Below are 22,214 nucleotides of genomic sequence, written 5' to 3'. Positions count from 1 at the left end.
AATTAATAATAATAATAATAATAATAATAATAATAATAATAGCCATGATTCCCATGACAAAAGTACTACAGAAGATGGATGCCGGGTACCAACTCAAGAAAAGAGGCAACAGAATCAACCATCTGATGTTCATGAACGACATCAAGCTGTATGGTAAGAGCATCAAGGAAATAGATACCCTAATCCAGACTGTAAGGATTGTATCTGGGGACATCAGGATGGAGTTTGGAATAGAAAAATGCGCCTTAGTCGACATACAAAAAGGCAAAGTAACGAGAACTGAAGGGATAAAGCTACCAGATGGGAGCAACATCAAACACATAGATGAGACAGGATACAAATACCTGGGAATACTGGAAGGAGGGGATATAAAACACCAAGAGATGAAGGACACGATCAGGAAAGAATAAATGCAGAGACTCAAGGCGATACTCAAGTCAAAACTCAACGCCGAAATAAGATAAAAGCCATAAACATATGGGCAGTGCCAGTAATCAGATACAGCGCAGGAATAGTGGAATGGACGAAGGCAGAACTCCGCAGCATAGATCAGAAAACCAGGAAACATATGACAATACACAAAGCACTACACCCAAGAGCAAATACGGACAGACTATACATAACACGAAAGGAAGGAGGGAGAGGACTACAAAGTATAGAGGACTGCGTCAACACAGAGAACAGAGCACTGGGGCAATATCTGAAAACCAGTGAAGACGAGTGGCTAAAGAGTGCATGGGAAGAAGGGCTAATATAAGTAGACGAAGACCCAGATATACAGAGACAGGAGAATGACAGACAGAACAGAGGACTGGCACAACAAACCAATGCACGGACAATACATGAGACAGACTAAAGAACTAGCCAGCGATGACACATGGCTATGGCTACAGAGGGGAGAGCTAAAGAAGGAAACTGAAGGAATGATAACAGCGGTACAAGATCAGGCCCTAAGAACCAGATATATTCAAAAAACGATAGATGGAAATAACATCTCTCCCATATGTAGGAAGTGCAATACGAAAAATGAAACCATAAACCACATAGCAAGCGAATGCCCGGCACTTGCACAGAACCAGTACAAAAAGAGGCATGATACAGTGGCAAAAGCCCTCCACTGGAGCCTGTGCAAGAAACATCAGCTACCTTGCAGTAATAAGTGGTACGAGCACCAACCTGAAGGAGTGATAGAAAACGATCACGCAAAGATCCTCTGGGACTATGGTATCAGGACGGATAGGGTTATACGTGCAAACAGACCAGACGTGACGTTGATTGACAAAGTCAAGAAGAAAGTATAACTCATTGATGTCGCAATACCATGGGACACCAGAGTTGAAGAGAAAGAGAGAGGGAAAAAAATGGATAAGTATCAAGATCTGAAAATAGAAATAAGAAGGATATGGGATATGCCAGTGGAAATCGTACCCATAATCATAGGAGCACTAGGCACGATCCCAAGATCCCTGAAAAGGAATCTAGAAAAACTAGAGGCTGAAGTAGCTCCGGGCCTCATGCAGAAGAGTGTGATCCTAGAAACGGCAGACATAGTAAGAAAAGTGATGGACTCCTAAGGAGGCAGGATGCAACCCGGAACCCCGCACTATAAATACCACCCAGTCGAATTGGAGGACTGTGATAGAGCAAAAAAAAAAAAAAAAATAAAATAAAATAATAATAATAATAACAAAGCCTTAATATTATTATTATTATTATTATTATTATTATTATTATTATTATTATTATTATTATTATTATTATTATTATTATTGATAAGGGGAACCGAACAGATTCCCGAAAGCTATCCTTGGATCCTTGGAGTTTTAAATTTAAATATATGTACATTTACATAACTGTAGATTTGTTTCCCCATTATTATTATTATTATTATTATTATTATTATTATTATTATTATTATTGTACTTAGGAAGCAGACCCTCTCTCAAGCATACTTTATTAAAAGTAATGGCTACTTCAGCAGCGTTACACTTGTAGAGATTCTTCTCTATTTTCCGAATAGCGGCTTTTTCCGTGCTACTTAGACAGGCTAGTAGAGGTAAAATTGGTGTATATATTTGAATTTTACAGATAAACTATGATACCATAGTCATCAAAGTCATTAACGATATATATATATATATATATATATATATATATATATATATATATATATATATATATATATATGTCTCTCTCTCTCTCTCTCTCTCTCTCTCTTTCTTTAAGCAAGCGAGCTTTCGTCTGTAGCTGCCAGACATCCTCGGGCTGGTAAGCTGAGGGTGGACTGATCTTGGAGCTTGTTGTTGTTGTTGGAGATTAAGCCAGCCTTGTGCTGGCACGGGCTCTTGCTCCTAGAGCAGCCCGTAACTGGATTATCTGTAAAGATACAAAAACAGTGCTTTGGCGGTTAGTTGTAGAAAGGAGATAGGGTGACAGGCAGGATTGCAACCCCTTTGAACCTTACGATACCCATCAGTATGAGAGAAAGTTTTATAGCAGTGAGACTCAGCCTAGCTGGAGAGGGCTGAGTAGGAAGAAGGAAGCGAGTTTTAGTTTGAGGGAAAGGAGGTGTTAAAAAAAAGGGGGGGGGGGAGGGGGGGGGGGAGTTACCTATAACATTGGGTAGTAGGCATCTGAAAATATTGCAAAAATATCAAACAACATTAAGAAAGTATTATAGCATATATACATGTTCATGCATACTCACACTTATACATATGCTCCCAAAGATGTGTATGGCTCCCATTCAAAACAGTGAAGTAGAGGGTTTGTGCATTGTGTAGCTTTCGTTGGTTTTATGCTTGTAAGACAAAAGGAGATTCCCATGTGTCCCTATGTTATTTAGGATGTGTCTGGTGATCTGTGCCGGTGTCAGCTCATTTTCAGTTAGGTTCGACCTGAGAGACTGTCTCTGGGCAGTCTAGTAGGTAGTGTTCGAGGGGCTGGATTGCCTCTCGGTCACAGTACTGACATAACCTGCCCTCATCACCTATCATTTGCCAGGTGCACAGGTATCCTAGCCATAATCTGTGTATGATGACTGAGAGTTTTCTAGTGGTTGTTTTGTGATGTCATGCGGCGTTAGATTTGTGACATCCACATACCACTTGGACGTTCGTGAATCTTGTAGATAGTGACGTCATACTTCAGTCTCTTCTTGGAGTTTGGCATAGCTTTTAGCCATATCCTTTAGGTGTGTTGTGGATGGTTGCACTTTTATGCTTACTGTACTGCAGCTGCGGGCACTTTTGGCAAGGATGTCAGCTTCTTCATTTCCCTGGATTCCCACATGGCTGGGTGTCCAGTTTAGTGTGACTCTCCTGCCAGCAGCTTGATGTGACTTGGCCACTGATTTTATGGCTGATATCAGTGTCACATTTTCTTTGGGATTTGTCGCTTTGATTGCGAGTATTGCTCCTTTGGAGTCGATATGCACTGTTGTGTCTTTCTTTTAAATTGGAATTTTCTAAGGCTTTTAAGATTGGCCATTAGTTCCGCTTGTAGTATGGAGGCATTGTTGGATAGCCTCCAGCTTCCTTTGAAGTCTTGGGCAGCCGCTGCTGCTGCAGTTGCTGGAGCTTCTGGATCAACTGAGCCATCTGTGAAATATATGTTTTCAACTGCTGTATTCCTGATTCCTTCTTCTGCTGCAGTTTTCATCTGTGCTGCTGTGTTTGCCGGTAGTATTGTGAAATTATACCGGATTGGGTCTTCGACCCAGGGAGGTGGTTTTTGGTATCCCTCAGGTGGGACATCCTTTGCTATGTGTTTCACTGTGTCCTGCATACCCAGTTCTCTCAGTGTCTGGAGTATACTGCCCGCATAGGTTTTGGGCGGGTATAGTTCTTCATGCAGGTTTATACACGCTTGCATTTTGTTTTTGTGTGGTCCATTTCTGTCGTTTCTGATGGTTTTGCACAGAATGGCAATATTTCTTTGGCCTATCCTGTGCTTGAGAGACTGTAGTTGTGTCTCTGCCCTCAAGAGACAAATTCTTGTCCAGATTGGGGCTCCAAGTATAAGTCTCATTGCATTATTTTGGATGACTTCCAGCCTCTGCTGTTGATCCTTTCTGAGACTTGTCAGGACTGGTGTTGCATATTCTACTTGTGCTCTGATGGTTTGTATGTAGAACCTCCTGGGCAGATGGTATGTTGCACCTTCTTGTAGTGATGTGATTCTCTTTAGGGCATTCAGCCCTATTTTTGTTTTTGCTTTTGCCTGGAGGAGCTGTATTTCCTTCTCAGGAGATAGTGAATCTGCAATGCAGACTCCCAGATATGTGTAGCTATCCACCCAGTCTATGACGTCTCCTTTCAGTAGAAGGTTGGGTGGATTTCGATCATGTTTTATTGCCATGGCTTTTGTCTTGTTTCTGTTGATTTTGAGTCCCAGTTGTGTGCACTTGTCCTCAAGTTTTTGCAAGGCTTCTTGCATCTTTTGGAGTTGTCTTTGAGGGCCGGAGCTGATGATGCAAACATCATCAGCATATATGAAGACCTCTACTCCTTGTGGTAGCTCGAGACAGGCTACATTTTCCATAAGGACATTGAATAAGAAGGGGCTTAGAATGTGCCCCTGTGGAGTGCCGTTTTCAAGAGAGTATTATTCTGACATTCTGCCTTGGAACACTACTCTTGCTTCTCTGTCTTGCATGTATCCTTTTGTCCATGTAAGCAGGTTGCCTTTGATCCTCTTTCGGACTAGGGAGGAGAGGATGGTTGCTGCATTGGCCAGTTCATATGCTTTTTCTAGATCTAAGAAGACCACTATGGATTTTCTGCCATTTATGGCACTTAGCACCATCTTTTAGGCACTCATGGTGCCTACTCCTTCCCTATAGGCATAGAGCCTATGGTGTATGGGCCCTGCTCTCCATATGTCCTGTTTACCAGGAGTAGATATACCTGTTTGGCAGGGTCTCCCATGTGTCTCAGCATGCTGTAGGTGATTGCATCTGCTCCAGGGGCTGTGTCTCTTTTCCCCTTGCTGAGTGCACTGTTTAGTTCTTCCATAGTGAAGGGTGTGTCTGTGTCATCAGATGTGTTGCACGCAGTATTGATTTCTCTCCACCTTGCTGGGGAAATTTCATTTATTTTTTCCTGTGTTGTCTGGGGAAGGTTGTGGGATTTTGTCCTTTCTGCGAAGTTTCTGGCTATATTGTCAGCTTCTTCTTGTGGGTTGGGATGGATGCTTTGTTCTGTTCTTCCTTTCCCTGTCGAATTTTTGCAAGGAAGTCCTCCAGAATCTTGGGTTACTGGAGTTTGTTTTCTGCTGATGTTTGCACACCAATCATACCATGCCTGTTGTTTGATTTCTTTTGTCTCTTCAGTTGCGTGGGCTATTACCTCTCTGAGAAGTCTGTGCATCTCGTCAGATGGTTCTTTGACTCTTTCACAGTAGTACCATGCATCTTTGTGATCGATCTTGGATTGTTTGATCTTTGGCATGGACATGTTTGCTGCCTCTCTGAGTTTACTGATGAACTCTTGATAGAAGAGTTCTATGTCGTTTGCTGGGTTTTCAAGGTAGTCCCTCGCCCATCTCGTCATTATGGCTTCGAATGTAGCCCAGTTTGCAAACTTGGGGTTCCATCTCTCTGGTGGCGGTGGTATGGGGGGCAGCTTTTTGAGCTGTAGGCCAATGTCAATGGCTATGTGGTCGCTTGTGAGAGTCTCGTGCAGCTTCCATTTTGCTTGCTCCTTTAGGGCTGAGTTTGTGAAGGTAAGATCTAGTCTTCCTCCTTTAGGTGAGTGTGCTCTCCACTGTTTAGTAGGCACACTTCTGGGAATTCACATGATAACTGGTGTAGATGTCTCCCAGTTGTGTTTGTTTGTTGTGTAGAATTCAGACTCGGGTGATGTGCGTTGAAGTCTCCCCCAATTACTGTGTTTTCTTGTGTCGCTCCGCTGAAGAGTGTTTCCCCTTCAAATGTATTGTCCCGAGCCCTGTATATATTGTGTACGGTCAGTGTTGTGTTTGCAAGTGTGAGTTTTACGTTGAGTGATTCTACATCATCTCCGCAAGGGATGTTATCTACTTTTCTTGAAGGGATTGTGTTTTTAACCAGGGTGATTAGTGTATACTTTGTACCCTTTAGATATGAATTTGGTGTTTTCCCTTACTAGTGTTTCTATTAACATTATGATGTCATAGTTATTTGTTTGTGTGTGTGCTTGCAGGAATGCATATTTATTGTTTGCACTTAGTATGTTCTACTGGAGGATTTTTATAGTGTCTGTGTCTCTACAATCATTTGTTCTGATTGTGTTGCTGTTGTTTCCTAACTCGTTATTTGCACTTGATGTGCCTTGACTACCAAAACTGTGGTTGGCCCTGGCACTGGAGATGTACCTGGTACTGTCACTTGGGATGAAACTGACACCAAGTGTATTTGTAGTGCTATTTGCACTATTGTTATTTAGTTGTGTAGGCATGGTGATGCAAAAAGTCCTCTGGACGTTCTTATGCACTTATCAACCACTTCTTTAGCTATTTCCTCTGAGAAGTTTGATCCTGTTAATTCTGCAAACTTGAATAACATTTGCACCAGGAGATTTGTGAGGTCTTGGGTCTGTGCAATGTATTTGTCGTGTTTTATTTCTGGGTGAACTTCAAGCCTGTTGATTTGTGGTGTAGAAGGAGGAGGGGAGACTGGGTTAAATGGCTTTGAGGAGCCAGGAACAGTGGAGCTTGTTTTGGAGTGAGGAGGATAGGTCGGGTTTTGGGAACAGGAGGGGGTTAATATGTATGTGTTTTGTTGGCGTGGCTGAAATTCTGAGAAACTTATTTTTCTTCTTGTGTTGGTTATTTGTTTCTTTGGAGTGTGTTGGTCTGGGTGTGATTTGGGGTGTATTTTGTTTTCTTTTTTCTGAGGTTGAGGCTGATTTTGTGTTCTGTTGGGTCTAAGCCCTCCAGCTGCAGCAGCATAGGACTGTGTCTTATGCTGGGGGTATGTCTGTGTGTCTTTGGGAACTTGTTGAGGGCCCCCTAACTGCAGTAGCCTAGGACCTTGATCCCTACTGGGTGGTGGGAGCTGCTGTTGTCTGTTGGGGTCTGGTGTTTTGTGTGTGTGTGTGTCCAGGGAAGCTCCGAGGTGCAATTCCTTTTAGTGTGTCGATTTTTTGTAGCCTTATCGGGCATTTTCTGTTCCACGCATGGTGGTTTCCCTTGCATGTGGGGCATCTGGCATTTGTTACTTGTCCAGCTTTGAACTTATCTGAGCAGAGTTTTGTGGGATTTCTCCCACTACATACACCACAAATGGCTTTGGCGCTGCAGGCACTGCTATGGTGTCCGTACCTCTGACAGTTAAAACATCTCAGAGGTTCTGGTGTGAAGTCCATGGTGGGGAAGGAGCCCCACATGCCGAGATTCCTTTCCACTCAACTAAGACTTTGCAGGTTGGCTGGGGGCTGGGTCCTTTTGTGTGGGATCTTTCTGCTTTGACCACTCTAGGATTTTCCAGAACCCTGGTGTCAAATTGCAGAGGGTAGTGGCATAAAATAAATTTGCAGGGTTTGTCCTCAGGATTGAGGTATTTGAAGCTAGCAGGGTTGTTTTTTCATATATTCATTTGTATTTTCATTTGAGGGTATAAGAAACAGTTCTCCCCTGGTAGTGGGTCTTACCTTGAACACCTTAACTTTCCTTTCAAGGTCCTTGACAAACTCATAGGCACTGCTTCCTGTTGGAGGAGTTATCATGTACTTTCCATGTGAGGGTGAAAGTGCTGCTTGTGGTCCTTGCTGCTTCCGTTTGCTTGTGGTGACGACCTGGAAACCATCATTCGTGTCCATGGCAGGGGGGTTTACTGTGCCTTCTGGAGTGGCCGTGGTGGTTTCTTCTACGGAGGAGGTGGAGGAGTCCAATCTTGGTCTAACCGCTTCAGGTGCATCTGAAAAGGAGGAGGAAGAAGACGTTGTCCTTTTCCAGTTCTCAGGTGCCTCTGCAGTGGTGGGTGCGGGCTGGGTTACAGGGTCCATGGCTGCATTCGTCTATCTGTGAGAGAGAGAGAGAGAAAGAAAGAGAGAGAGAGAGAGAGAGAGAGAGAGAGAGAGAGAGTGTGTGTGTGTGTGTGTGTATGTTATGTTTTTTACTTTTGCCTGTAGGGCCTAAACCTGGTTTATGAGAGGCACCAGCCTATCGTCCCTGTGCTACTTGCAATAAAGGATTGCGACAGTAGGAAGTTTTTGCCCCTTTGTCCCTGCTTCAATCGGAGTTTTCAGACCCCAACGGCTACCGAATTTTAGGCAGGAGAGACTGTTAGTAAAGGAAAAAATAAGAAAAATTAATTTTGAGAGAACAGAGATTTCATAGAATTTTTCTGATAATATGTGAGAGAGCTCTCTCAGAATTATAATTCTCGGTGTCGTCGTCATCAATCGCCGAAAGTTCCGCCGAAAATCGTTGGAAAAATCGCCGCTATCGTCGACTGGGATGGCGCTATCGCTCGCTGCCGCTCGCGTTCGCCAGAGACGGCCTCGGAAGAGATGTTACTGCTACGGAGGCCGAGCAGCAATTGATCTTGGAGCGGTGTCCGTCCTCGTTTATATTTGGGGTTGACAGCAGGGGGTCTGCCCCATGCTGATCTACTATTAACTGGTGGCGGTAGGTCTTCGTTTTCATTGGTGGCTTGAAATAGGTGTCAAGCCACTTTCCCCGCGTTGATGATTGCGATGCTGTAAGTCCTGCAGCCGCCTGGACCTCCTTAGCGGCGCGGTTACGTTGATGGGCGTTTTGCTACGCTGCGGGACGTCACGGCTAACTTGATTATGGTTGGCTGCAGGAGTATCTCGTTCGTGGGGGCGTTGTCTTCCGTGGAGTGGTCGTGCTCGGTGGTGTCATTGTTTGTGCAGTCTTCTCCTACTCGTAGGGAGGGGGGAGAAATTTTCCCTGCGTCGTATTAAATGTAGGTTTTACTTGCTGGATGAGAAGCGCCTCCAGCAGGCGTAACCGACGGGCATCAGGGGCCTTCCCGATGATCTTCGTGTTTTGGATGATCACATCCCGGGAGATGGCCTCTTGATGTTTGGTGCGGGCATGAGAGTCTCTTAGACAGGCGCATGGTAGTCATACCAACGTAGGTGCCGCTGCAACAGCGGACTGGGCATGTATACTGGTAAACCACATGAGTCTGCTTCAGGGGGTCTCGTACCTGTGGAGAGGGGTTATTTTTCATGGTAAGGGTCGCGGTCCTTCGATTCTGGTAGTAAACTAATCAGGTTGATATTTTTGGTGTCGTAGGTCGGGGATACATTTTCAGAAATAATTTTCTTAACTCATGAAGGCTTTATAATACAGCTTGATATTATCCTGGGGGCGGGTTGCGGGCTCTCACTACCGTGCCATTTCTCCAGGGCTGTACGGACTTCTCTGCTTATTAATTTATTTGAATACCCATTATTTACGAGTACTTGTGAGGCGCGGTCGAGTTCCTGATGAGTGTCCTGTCATATCGAGCAGTGGGAGAGGGCTCTCCTGACGAAGGCCCTGATGGTCGTGCTTTTGAATCTGGCGGGGCACTCGCTGTCACCATTGAGGCAAAGTCCTAGGTTGGTTTTCTTTGTGTAGACGGAAGTACGGAGGCCAAAATGACTAGCGAAACGCCCATCAACGTAACGCGCCCCTAAGGAGGTCCAGGCGGCTGCAGGACTTACAGCATCGCAACCATCAACGCGGGGAAAGTGGTTTGAGACGTGGTTCAAGCCACCAATGAAAACGAAGACCTACCGCCACCTGCCAATAGTAGATCAGCATGGGGCAGACCCCATGCTGTCAACCCCAAATATAAACGAGGACGGACACCGCTCCAAGATCAGTCCACCCTCAGCTTCCCAGCCCGAGGATGTCTGGCAGCTCCAGACGAAAGCTCGCTTGCTTAAAGAAAGGAGAGAGAGAGAGAGAGAGAGAGAGACATATATATATATATACGTTAATGACTTTGATAACTATGATATCATAGTTTATCTGTAAAATTCAAATATTTACACCAATTCTGACACTGTATTTGATTGATCATGACCTCCATAGGCGCTCTACTAGCCTGTCTAAGTAGCACGGAAAAAGCCGCTATTCGGAAAATAGAGAAGAATCTCTACAAGTGTAACGCTGCTGAAGTAGCCATTACTTTTAATAAAGTATATTATTATTATCAGAGACCAAATTTCCCGTCAACCTCGACACTCTGCACTTTCTGTCTTTTTTTAAAGCATTACCAATCAATCAAGTCTGCAATGGACGGACGAAATGCGAGTTGCACATCAATAAGTGAGTGAGTGTGTGTGTGTGTGTGTGTGTGTATGGCATTTGTATCGTGTTGCATGTGAGTGGGATTATTTGACTTGGTGGGTGTTCATTGTTTAATTGATAGGTATCAGTTGTTTTATTTGTGTGTGTATATGCATATATATATATATATATATATATATATATATTATATATATGTATATATATATATATATATATATATATATATATAGATATATATATAGATATATAATATATATATATATATATATATGCCATATATGTACACTCGACAAGAAAACTGAAGATACAGTTTTCATTAGCTTTCGTTCATCTAATTTCCCATTTGTTTTACTGGAAAGACATACTATCGCTAAATTTACTCTGGAATATGAAAATATACTGCAAATTATATCATATAAGTTAAAACTGCAAAACAAAACCGTTCAGATACTTAAAAACACGATATATGTCCGAAGTAATTGGAATTTCTCAGATGGATTCGTTCATAGAGATCTGGTAGATAGAATGTGAATTTCTGATTTTAGTACTATGTATCACGACGACAATATTTACTCGTTTTGCTTCATGAACGGGGATATTGCGTCATCGTAAGTGGTGAATGCAATTATTTTAATTTGTACAAACTTATGTTTATGTTCCCAGAAGCGATTAAGTTAGCTGACGTCAATGGCAGTCAATGTTGCGACAGCTAAGGTAGGTTGAACAAATCTAGTTGCATCCGCAAGAGCGTTTTCTATGTGAGGAGGAGCCCTAGAACCTCGAGCGGGAAAGCGCAAGTCACTGGATACTGGCTACGTAACGGATTTCACACTTTGATTACTTTGACGTTGACATGGATCGAATGCTAGTTGCTGTTTACAAAGCTACTGTCTTTAAAAATAAATCTTAATCAAGGTTAAAGTAACATGTCAGCTCAAAGATTTTCGGGCTATATGCTCCCATTACAAAGCAGTTCTTAGTAGCCTACAGCCCTACACGACTGCATTTCTGTGCCGCTAGGCTGAAAGATCTCCTACGATATAAAACTTTAATTGCCTGTGCAATACATATTGAGTTATTTGTGGTAATAAATATTTTTACTTAACACAGCTTTTTTCGTGAATGATTTGTGGATGAAACCCGATTTTCATAAGTAAAGACTATATCAAGAGAGCAAGAATGACCACACCCTGTGTCTAAAATTTTCCACCTCTTTTTACAATCTTTGAATGCTACGGCAACTGCCGAATGTAATCAAGATTAGGGTATGAATTTCTTAGTGAATTAACTTGAATATTATGATCCTTCAAATTTTATCTCGCTGCAGCACGATCATATCCTATCGCGCAAGCAGAGGCCTATCGATAGAGATACTTAATTCATTATATTTTCTTCTGCCTTTCCCCCGTACTATAACTCTCTCTCTCTCTCTCTCTCTCTCTCTCTCTCTCTCTCTCTCTCTCTCTCTCTCTCTCTCCTACTTCCAACTAAAACTAAAATACTATATATATATTGCCACTCAATCTCCCAAAGAAAATATAATGTAATTAAGTAGTTATAAATAGGCCTAAACTTTCACATGAGCAGATTTTACTCCTCTCTCTCTCTCTCTCTCCCCCCTCCCACTTTTAAAACAAATTTGAAAAAATATTATCACTCAATCTCTCAAAGTAAATATAATGAATTAAGTATCTCTACAGATAGACCTATGCTTGCGCTCTCTCTCTCTCTCTCTCTCTCTCTCTCTCTCTCTCTCTCTCTCTCTCTCTCTCTCTCTCTCTCTCTCTCTCTCTCCACTTTTGAAACATTTGAAAAAATATCACTTAATCTCTCAAAGTAAATATAATGAATTAAGTATCTCTATCGATAGGACTACGCTTGCGCGCTCTCTCTCTATCGTCTTAATATTTAATTCTTTACTGTATTGTTCCTCACGATTTCCACAAGTACTGCCCAAATTTTAAAACCCTTTCTCTCATTGTTTAAGATCCGTCTTTAATTACGTATAAAGTTTTCGTCAGTTTAGTGTCAAAGATTACTTATGAATAAGGTTTCACAGTAGGTTTTAAAAAAGATGATCGATATTCCACCCTGAACTGACGATACCAAACCAACATTAATGAATAATACAGAGCCTGTTTCTACGTTCAAGTATAAATGATTATAGGACCTCAACAGAATCTTTATGGGTAAAGTTGATGGAAATCTAGAAAGCAACAAACGCTATGATTTTGAAGCTCCACCCCTTTTCAAGAGTTGCCAGGTGTGTCATTATTGAACAATATACTATGTCCGAAGATTTAAAAAAACTGTATCTTAAGTTTCCTTGCCGAGTGTACATATGTATAATATACATACATAATAAATATCAATAAATATATTTGTATGAGTTTTTTTTCTATGTATAAACAGATAAATCCTTCTGAATCTGAATATTTTACGTTTTTTGTGTTTCTGTATGTATTGCATGTACAGGAATACACACGCAAACATTATATATATATATATATATATATATATATATATATATATATATATATATATATATATACATACATATATATCCTATATATATATATATATATATATATATATATATATATATATATATATATATATATATATATATATATATATATATGTATATATATATATACATATATATATATATATGTATATATATATACATATATATATATATAATATATATATATATATATATGTCAGATGAAAGAGGGCTATAATTGATAATAATATTTAATATGCCATTGTGATGTTCGCTGTGACTTTTTTAGGATGCGCTGATGCATTGCTTTTAACTTCCCATAGAGACAGAGTCCGAAGCAATGACCTGAGAAAGCTGATAATCTTTTCTGGGATGGTGTGATACGAAGATGCATATTTAAGCGGGTCAACGTTCGTTCTGTGGTTATGTGAGTTCACGAGGGCTTGTTCAAGGTGCCTTTGAAAACTGGCTATGACCAGTTTATTGAGGCGTTACCGAAGAGTGTGTGTTCGTGTGTACGTGTGCGCCTCTTCCGTTCATAATGGCATCTTTAGCCAAATCTATGGGAGACTTACGGAGAGGTCTGTGCGAGGAAGGCAGAGCCACGATGGCTTGTGCCAGAGAGTTTCCTTGAATAGAGTGTGTGATTTTCCAGGCTGTAATGAGTAAGTGTATCATACTTTAGCCAAAGGGATGGCTTGTTTGATATCTGGTCTTTACAATTGTGTGTGTGCTCACTAGTGTGTTCTCATGTCTTTTATAAAAACAGGCGGTTCTAGTGAGGGGACGGAGTGTCCTAGGGACAGAGTGTCCCGTGTGGAGGGAACTATAATATTTTGGAGAAGAGATAATTGGTGTGACTAATTACTGGTTGAGACATTTAAATACTGGGGGGTTATCTGAGTGGTTTGTCTGTGAGACTTGAATTATTATCTTTCCATTGTTGATCTTGTAAGAACTTAAATTATACAACTATTGCTTTACTTTGAATAAATGTTATATTTTTTGTAACTCTGACTCTAATTTAGTGACCTGATAGAATGGAGAGAGAGAGCGAGAGAGAAAGAGAGAGAGAGAGAGAGAGAAAGAGTGAAGGCTTGTGCCAGTTATCACGCTCAGGCTATACGCATACCAAATATTAAATACCTGTGGGGGGGGGCGATGTCCTTCGAAGGTAATAGTTGGTGTCATCGGATAGGTAACACACACACACACACACACACACACATATATATATATATATATATATATATATATATATATATATATATATATATATATACATATATATATATATATATATATATATATATATATATATATATATATATATATACATATAATATATAATCAAAAGTCCTCAATTCCACGTCCATTCCCACTGTTGGACCTCAAGACCCCAACTCGCTCCAAAAGTAAACAAAAGACGCAGTCACGTTGAGCCCAGAACATCCTAGCTCCAAAATGACCTCAAGAAAGGTCTTCTTTTGTCGACTAAAGCCAGGAGGAGAAGGAGGAGGAGGAGGAATGTCTTCATTCCGGTCTCTCGTTTAGTGGTCAGTGGCTTGAAAACCGTCGGAGGGGTAGCATGGTGGCTGGTGGTACGTGAGCCCATTGCTAATGAAGAGAAGGGAACTCAATGAATAAAAGAAAGATGTTATTCTTTTTTCTATGTGGATATGTTTCTTGGAATTCGTTTGTTGTTTTGGTCAAGGAATTCAAGTTAACTTTTTATTTTTGTATATCTGAGGAGATGGCAATATATAATATTAGATATATCTATATTATATAATATATATATTTAATATATATTAATCTCTAATATATTAGATACATAAAAAAAACAGAGCGTCACCTATTTCAATTGCCCACTTCTCCAATTTCCTCTCAACTCCTCTTGTCCTGAAAGGAAAATATTGGATGAATATGAAAAAATGAAAATAAAAATTTGCTCTTTGCCTCTTTCAACTTTTAAAGCCATCTTGACTGGAATTATTTCCAAATATACGAAATCATTTCTTTGGATGTTGAACAAAATACATTATTACCGAATTGATATTATTGCCAATTATAATTCCTTCCAACAGTCTCTCTCTCTCTCTCTCTCTCTCTCTCTCTCGTCTCTCTCTCTCTACAACATCCAGTTTTAGTGGAATCCACTGGACGTACTGGAATTCCAGGCCTAAGTATTTTACCCTAAAACTCCAGTTCCATCACGGTAAAAGGTTTTCATTCTCTCTGCCCGCTTTGTTGATCGGTTTATATCTAACTGCGTCCATTTCCCCAATCCCCCCTCCCCCTAACCCTACCCCCCACCCCCCGAGCGAATGTGAGAGACTGCCACAGAGAGGGGAAAGAGTGAAATGGTAAGTGCCAGAATTAACAGTTTTTTTATTTTTTGTCAGAGATATTTTATAAATATAAAATTCAACAATTTGCCTTATTTTGGGATAGTCATGTTGACTGGTTTAAATGACATTTGAGTACCCTTCAAAGAGAGAGAGAGAGAGAGGAGAGAGAGAGAGAGAGAGAGAGAGAGGATCAAGAACCTCTCATTACCGTCTTACACCACAGACCCACAATGCAACAGTTTACATAACATCCAACCAATTATGACTCCTTAGTCTCTTACAGACTTCTTCTGTGAGAAAGGGGTCGATCTCCCCTCCCCCCTCCCTCCCTCCCTCCTCCCTCCCTCGGGGGTCTGGAATAACAGAGCGGATGGACTGCTTTCTCCCCCAACAGGGACCCTAATTAACCACTGAATAGTCTGAGGTTATATAAATACCAAGAAGAGTTTAAGGTAATGTTTGTGGAGACTTTATGTCAAAAAGGTTTGTCTTAGCCATTTAATGGTTGTGTTTTGAATGCACACACATTATCTCGCGGTTGTCTCATCTGTGTCTGGCTGGGAGTTTGTCTCTAATGTACATTATAGTTCTTTCAAACAAGCTTTGTTCTAAATGTACACACATTAAGTCGTAAATGTTCATCCCATCTACATGAAACTGGGATTTATTTTGAAATTTACAAAAATTATGCAACAAAGCTTTGTCCCATCCACATAAAGGTACACTAGTTATGTCAGACAAGTTCTGTTCAAAATGTACAGACATTAAGTGATAAATGTTCGTCTCATTTGCATAAAACTGTGATTTTTTTAAAATTTATAAACATAATGCCACACAACTTTGTCCCATCTACCTAAAGCTTGGATATTGCTTTTGACCTACATACATTAAATATTATAAAATTGCCCCACCCAAATATCATAGTTTTGCTTCAATAGAACACAAATATGCCATAGAAATATGTTCCATCGACATAAAACAAGGATTTAGCAATTAACTAGCAGCCATTAAATCATACAAATTTGTCATACATACAAGTGGGACTTTGATTTTAACATCAACAATTCAAATCACAAAATCTCCCATTCATATAAAACTGATTTTATTTAGCTATTTTGTAAATCTTCATGAAGACTATTAGGAGCCAGATAGCAAAGCAGAACTGGAAATAATACCACAGACTGGAGATGAAAGGAGATTTGTGAAAGTGAAAGCCAAGGTTAAGATATGGATGGACTGATGAGTTTCGAATTCCTTGAGATGATACTAATACTAAATTTTATGCAGATTTTTCATATTAATATATCATATATAATGAGAGGCCAAGTCTATTGATATTTATGATGCTCTTGATGAATATATAAATAATAATTCATTAGCATTTTACAAGAAAACAAAACCTTACCTATTCTAAACACACATTAACATGATTGCGAGTTACCAAAAGATAGATTCACTAAATGAATCAAAATAGCTTTAAAAACATCCACAAATAAAAAAAATCCATAATTAGAAAATTAAAACTAAAATAAATATATCAAACCAAAAATATCAACTGGAAAAAATTAACTTTGAGAGAATAGAAAAAGATTTATATATTTCTGACATAGCATCACTACTACTACTACTACAACTACCGACCTCGATCAGAACGTCAATAAAAAGCAAAATCAATAAATAGCAGGAAACGAGAAACTAACACAGAGCCAGCCATGAGTAAACATGGCAGTTAAGGAGGTGAAATAGCCCATAAAGGCCGTAACACCGTCGTTAGGTCCTTAATAGCAATCCTACGTAGGATTCCACTGAGGTATCTGTACATAAAGTGAAAGGCAGTGTAAGGGAGTTGGGATTATACAATGCTCGCGAGATCCCTTGGGGTCAGGATCATATTAGTTTATGTATAGTAGAGGTATTATGCATCATACACCTGTGTATGCATGTGTTAGTGAATATATATATATAATATATAGATATATATATAGATATATATATATATATATATATATATATGTATATATATATAGATAGAGTAGATAGATAGATATGATAGATAGATAGATAGATATAGATAGATAGATAATAGATAGATTTAGATAGATTTTAGATATATCTATATATAATAATTAATATAATATATATATATATATAATTAATAATATATATTAATATATGAATATATATCCTTATAAACTATCTATATTATATAATAATATATATATATATGACTATATATCCTATATATGATACATATATATATCTAGTATAGATATATAGATATATATATATTATATACATATATATCTATAGATATATATATATATATATATATATATTATATATATCTATATATAATAGATATATATCATATATATATATAGTATATAGTATATATATATATACTATATATATATATATATCTTATATATATAATATATAAGATATATAGTATTATATATATATATCTATATATATAGATATATATATATATATATATATATATATATATTAATATATATATCTATATATATATATAGATATAGATATATGTATATATATATATATATATATATATATATATATATATATATATATATATATATATATATAGATATATATATCTATATATATATATCTATATATATATATATATATATATCTATATAGATATATATCTATATATATATATATATATATATATATATATATATATATTATATATATATATATATATATATATATATATATATATATATATATATATATATATATATATATATATATATATAGATATATATAATCTATATATATATATATATATATATATATATATATATATATATATATATATATATATATATATATATATATATCTATATATATATATATATATATATATATATATATATATATATATATATATATAAACCTTATACAAGCTGGTATTATCAAACTAACCATATTTCTCTCATTGAAGTTTTAATAATATTAAGAAAATACAGAGAGAGAGAGAGAGAGAGAGAGAGAGAGAGAGAGAGAGAGAGAGAGAGAGAGAGAGAGAGAGATTCTCCCTCAAGAAAAAATCACGTCCCATATCCTACATTTCTAAAAAATCCCCTGATTTTCATTAATTGTTTAAAAACTGCTAATTGTTCAGGGGGCTGAATTAATCTCCCCGTGAGGCCTATAATGAGGAATATTTTTGAGGAATATAATATTTTCTTTTCCTGCAGCTAAGATCTAATTACCGTTCATTAGGCATTCGGTAGACCAGAAAAAAAAAAAAAAACACCTCGAGTCCTTTTGACTGGGAGGAGTAAGCTATTAAACCCAGCAGAGAGAGAGAGAGAGAGAGAGAGAGAGAGAGAGAGAGAGGATGTCCGAAACTCTCTCTCTCTCTCTCTCTCTCTCTCTCTCTCTCTCTTTCTCTCTCTCCAATGGCCAGAAAGTTGGGAAAGAAGAAGACATCGACTATGAGTAGGAATCAAAAGAGGGGAAAAAGAATAGAAAGGGGAAAATAATCCTTGATCACAGAGAGCAGCCACCTTAACTAATAGCTGAAGCAGCCTCCATAAAAGGGGGAAATGGTTCTCCAATACATTCTCGAGGGAATTTTTCTTTCTTGCTGTCTTTGTCGTGGAAGTCAGTTTTTTATTTCTTTTTCCCTTTCTAGGAGTTGTTTGCCTGAGAGGCGAGTGATCTTTTTTGTTTTAAAGATACTCAAGATATATTTTCTTGTTTTTTTTTGTGTATAGATTTGATCATACTAAAATGATTTTAAGATTGTGAAGCAGATATGTGTTTGACTATGACTGGAAGAATTGGATATTTTGTCAATGCACCTCTTCTACATTAATTATTTTTTTAGTTGGTACATACCTTAATGCTGGGCTTTTATAAGTAACTTTTATCCTGATAAAAACTAAAGATTTCTAAGTACACTTCATTCATTATGATAAGAATACTTTTTAGAATATTGCAAATGAAGTTCATGCTGTGAAATCTAATTTTTACCCTTTCATTTATATTTTTAGAAATATTTCTTATATAGTTTCATGCGGACATTTTATATGTAGTCTGGACCCTAATAATCATCTAAAGTATTTCAATTACTCGTCATTCAAGATAAGATTCAGTTGTCCAATATTGGATGGTTTTACGTCACATTCTGAATGCATTTTGGAAATATAAGTCAGCAAAGTTCATTCACTAACCTCTTTCCAACCACAGTCAAGGCATAGGAATAATAACTCTAAAATTTACTGGAAGGAACCTATTCATTCCTTTTTTATTTACTTGGAAAAAGAAAATCATAGATTTAATCGACTTCTACGAGTCACCAAAGTTCAGTCACTATCTTTCCAACCACAGTCAAGGCATTCTTAGGAATAATAAATAACTAAAATCAACTAGCAAGAACATAATTCATTCCTTTCCCATTTGCTTGGGAAAGGAAAACCACAGATTTCCAAAACCAACCTCATGCCTTCCTCATTAGTCGAATGAAAGGAAACCATTTTCTGATGGTTAGCAGCTGACAGAAGAAACAGATTGGGCATTGAGGTTGGGAAATTGTCGGTTAAAATTGGGACAAGAATTGTTCCCAGACTCAAGGAAATGCTTATGCCTGACTGATGAACTCAGCTCTGCCGTCTGGAAATGATATCTTCAATCATCATTCCAAATTTAAACCACTCTCCGTTGTCTGCAAAAGGAAGCTTATTGTGCACGCTCTGTCTGTCCGTCCGCACTTTTCTGACCGTCCTCAGATCTTAAATTCTACTGAGGCTAGAGGGCTGCAAATTGGTACGTTAATCACCCACCCTCCAATCAATCAAACATAGCAAATTGCAGCCCTCTAGCCTCAGCAGTCTTTATTGTAATTAAGGTAAAAGCTACCCATGATCGTACGTCTGGCAACGATAGAAAACAGGCCACCACAGGGCTGTGGTGCAAGATTCATGGGCCGGGACGCATACAGCATTGTACCGAAACCACCACCGAAAGTTAGATCTGTTTTCAATGGCCTTGATTTCACGCTGAACAGAGGACTCCATTTCCAAATTTAAACCACCTTTTAACAATAAGAGGGAAGGGTATCTCTCTATGTGGGCATTTCCCTCAAAGCACATACCATTGGTGGGGGATGCGGGGGTGGTGGGGAACAGAGGAGAAGGACCCCAAAGGACCCCAAATTATAATATCGTCTGAGGATAAAAAGGAATCTAATTAAAACATCGAGAAAAGATGGAAAAGGTAGCTGATATAGTGGCCTCCCTCCCTCCCTCCCTCCCTCCCTCCCTTCCTTCCTTCCTTCCCTCCCTCGTGCTCTCTTTAGAAAAGGGTCTTTTAGAAAGTAGGCCGACAGCTTATGAATAGACCTGCGCCCGCGGGCGTTATATTATCTCCTCTCTCCTCTTTCTTCCTCCTCCTTCTTCTTCTTCTTCTTCTTCTTCTTCATCATCCTTACACGAACAAAGGTTCCCCTCCCCCCTTTTCAGACGCTTGGTCGAGGGGAATGAAACCAGTCGGTCCCTCGGGACACGAGATAGTATATCTCCTCCTCCTCCTCCTCCTCCTCCTCCTCTTCTTCCTCTTCTACGCTTTGACTTAAGGTCTAATAAAGAGTCTCTCTCTCTTTCTCTACAGCTTTCTGGAAATGTTTATTTTTGGTCTGGCTGCCTTAATGGCTGGTGCCTGAAAGCAGATGAGGGAGGGTCTAAAAAGGGAGTTTTTTTTATCTATTTTTTTCTCCTAAACTCTCACACGTAATTGCGTAACATAGTGGTTTATTTTAAAAGATCTCTGACGATGGAAAAGACACTTATCCTGTTTTTTTTTTACACATCTGGAAATATGTCAGTGGTTCATTGCTGAAATGAAAAGCTCAACCAGCGTTTTTTTTCTTAAAACTTCTACCAACTGGACTGCATAAAAGTGAATAAATGTTTTGAACGCTTTTTGTTTTGAAAGTTGGTGAAAGTACGGTTTGTTTATGTTGAAAGTTAGTGAAAGTTCTGTTTGTTTAAGTTGAAAGTTAGCGAAAGTTCTGTTTGTTTATTCTGAAAGTTGGCGAAAGCTCTGTTTGTTTATGTTGAAAGTTAGTGAAAGCTCTATTTGATTATGTTGAAAGTTAGTGAAAGTTCTATTTGGTTATGTTGAAAGTTAGTGAAAGTTCTGTTTGTTTACGTTGAAACTTGGTTAAAGTTCCGTTTGTTTTTCTGAAAGTTGGTGAAAGCTCTGTTTGCTTGTGTTGAAAGTTAGTGAAAGTTCTAGTAGAGATTAGATACCAATCGTCAAGATCACAAAAATGTTAATTATTTTTTTTAAATTCGATGAGTTTCTACAAATAAACCTATATATTTAGTAGAATTGTTAAATGTTGTTAATCTTGGTTAGTGAAATAGTCTGATCACTACCAGTTTGTAGATGCCAATATGAATACACCCTAATAACTGACTAACTCAGCCTTACACCTTTGTCAGGTCTGCTTCACACTACCTTTTTCATTGAGTTTAGGAACTTCGAGCCATCAACATACATCCTTAGCTTCCCCAACATTGTAGACCTAAACGAGGGACTTTGTTCCCTAATGACCCTAAAGATGATGATGCTATAGGTAACTACAGGAGAATAAGCTCTCTCGAAATGAGTTCCCATTATTATAACTTAATCTATTCATGTATTGATTAATTTGTCTTTTTTTCTTCATTTCTAACAGCTGATCTCTACTCTCTGTATTTCCTGTTAACATCTGTAGCTTCTTTCAAATAAACACTCATGGAAGCCTTAATTTCGAGTCTATGGTCCCCGTGGGTATGTTCCATATGAATAGGGGTTCATCTTATGAATAATAATAATAAAATAATAATAATAATAATAATAATAATAATAATAATAATAACTAATAATAATATAATATAATAATAATAATAATATTCTGTGACTCCTTTCTAACGAACACCCAAATTTTCTTTGGAAGCTTAAATTTCAGGTCAGTGGTTCATAATAATAATAATGATAATGATAATGATAATGATAATGATAATGATAATGATAATAACTGAACATTCTTCCAAATCCAGAAGTAAAAATATATCTGTCTA

The sequence above is a fragment of the Macrobrachium nipponense genome, chromosome 49 (genome assembly GCF_015104395.2).
Source record: "Macrobrachium nipponense isolate FS-2020 chromosome 49, ASM1510439v2, whole genome shotgun sequence".
NCBI classification, from domain to species: domain Eukaryota; kingdom Metazoa; phylum Arthropoda; class Malacostraca; order Decapoda; family Palaemonidae; genus Macrobrachium; species Macrobrachium nipponense.
Note: the sequence above shows the minus strand (reverse complement) of the source record.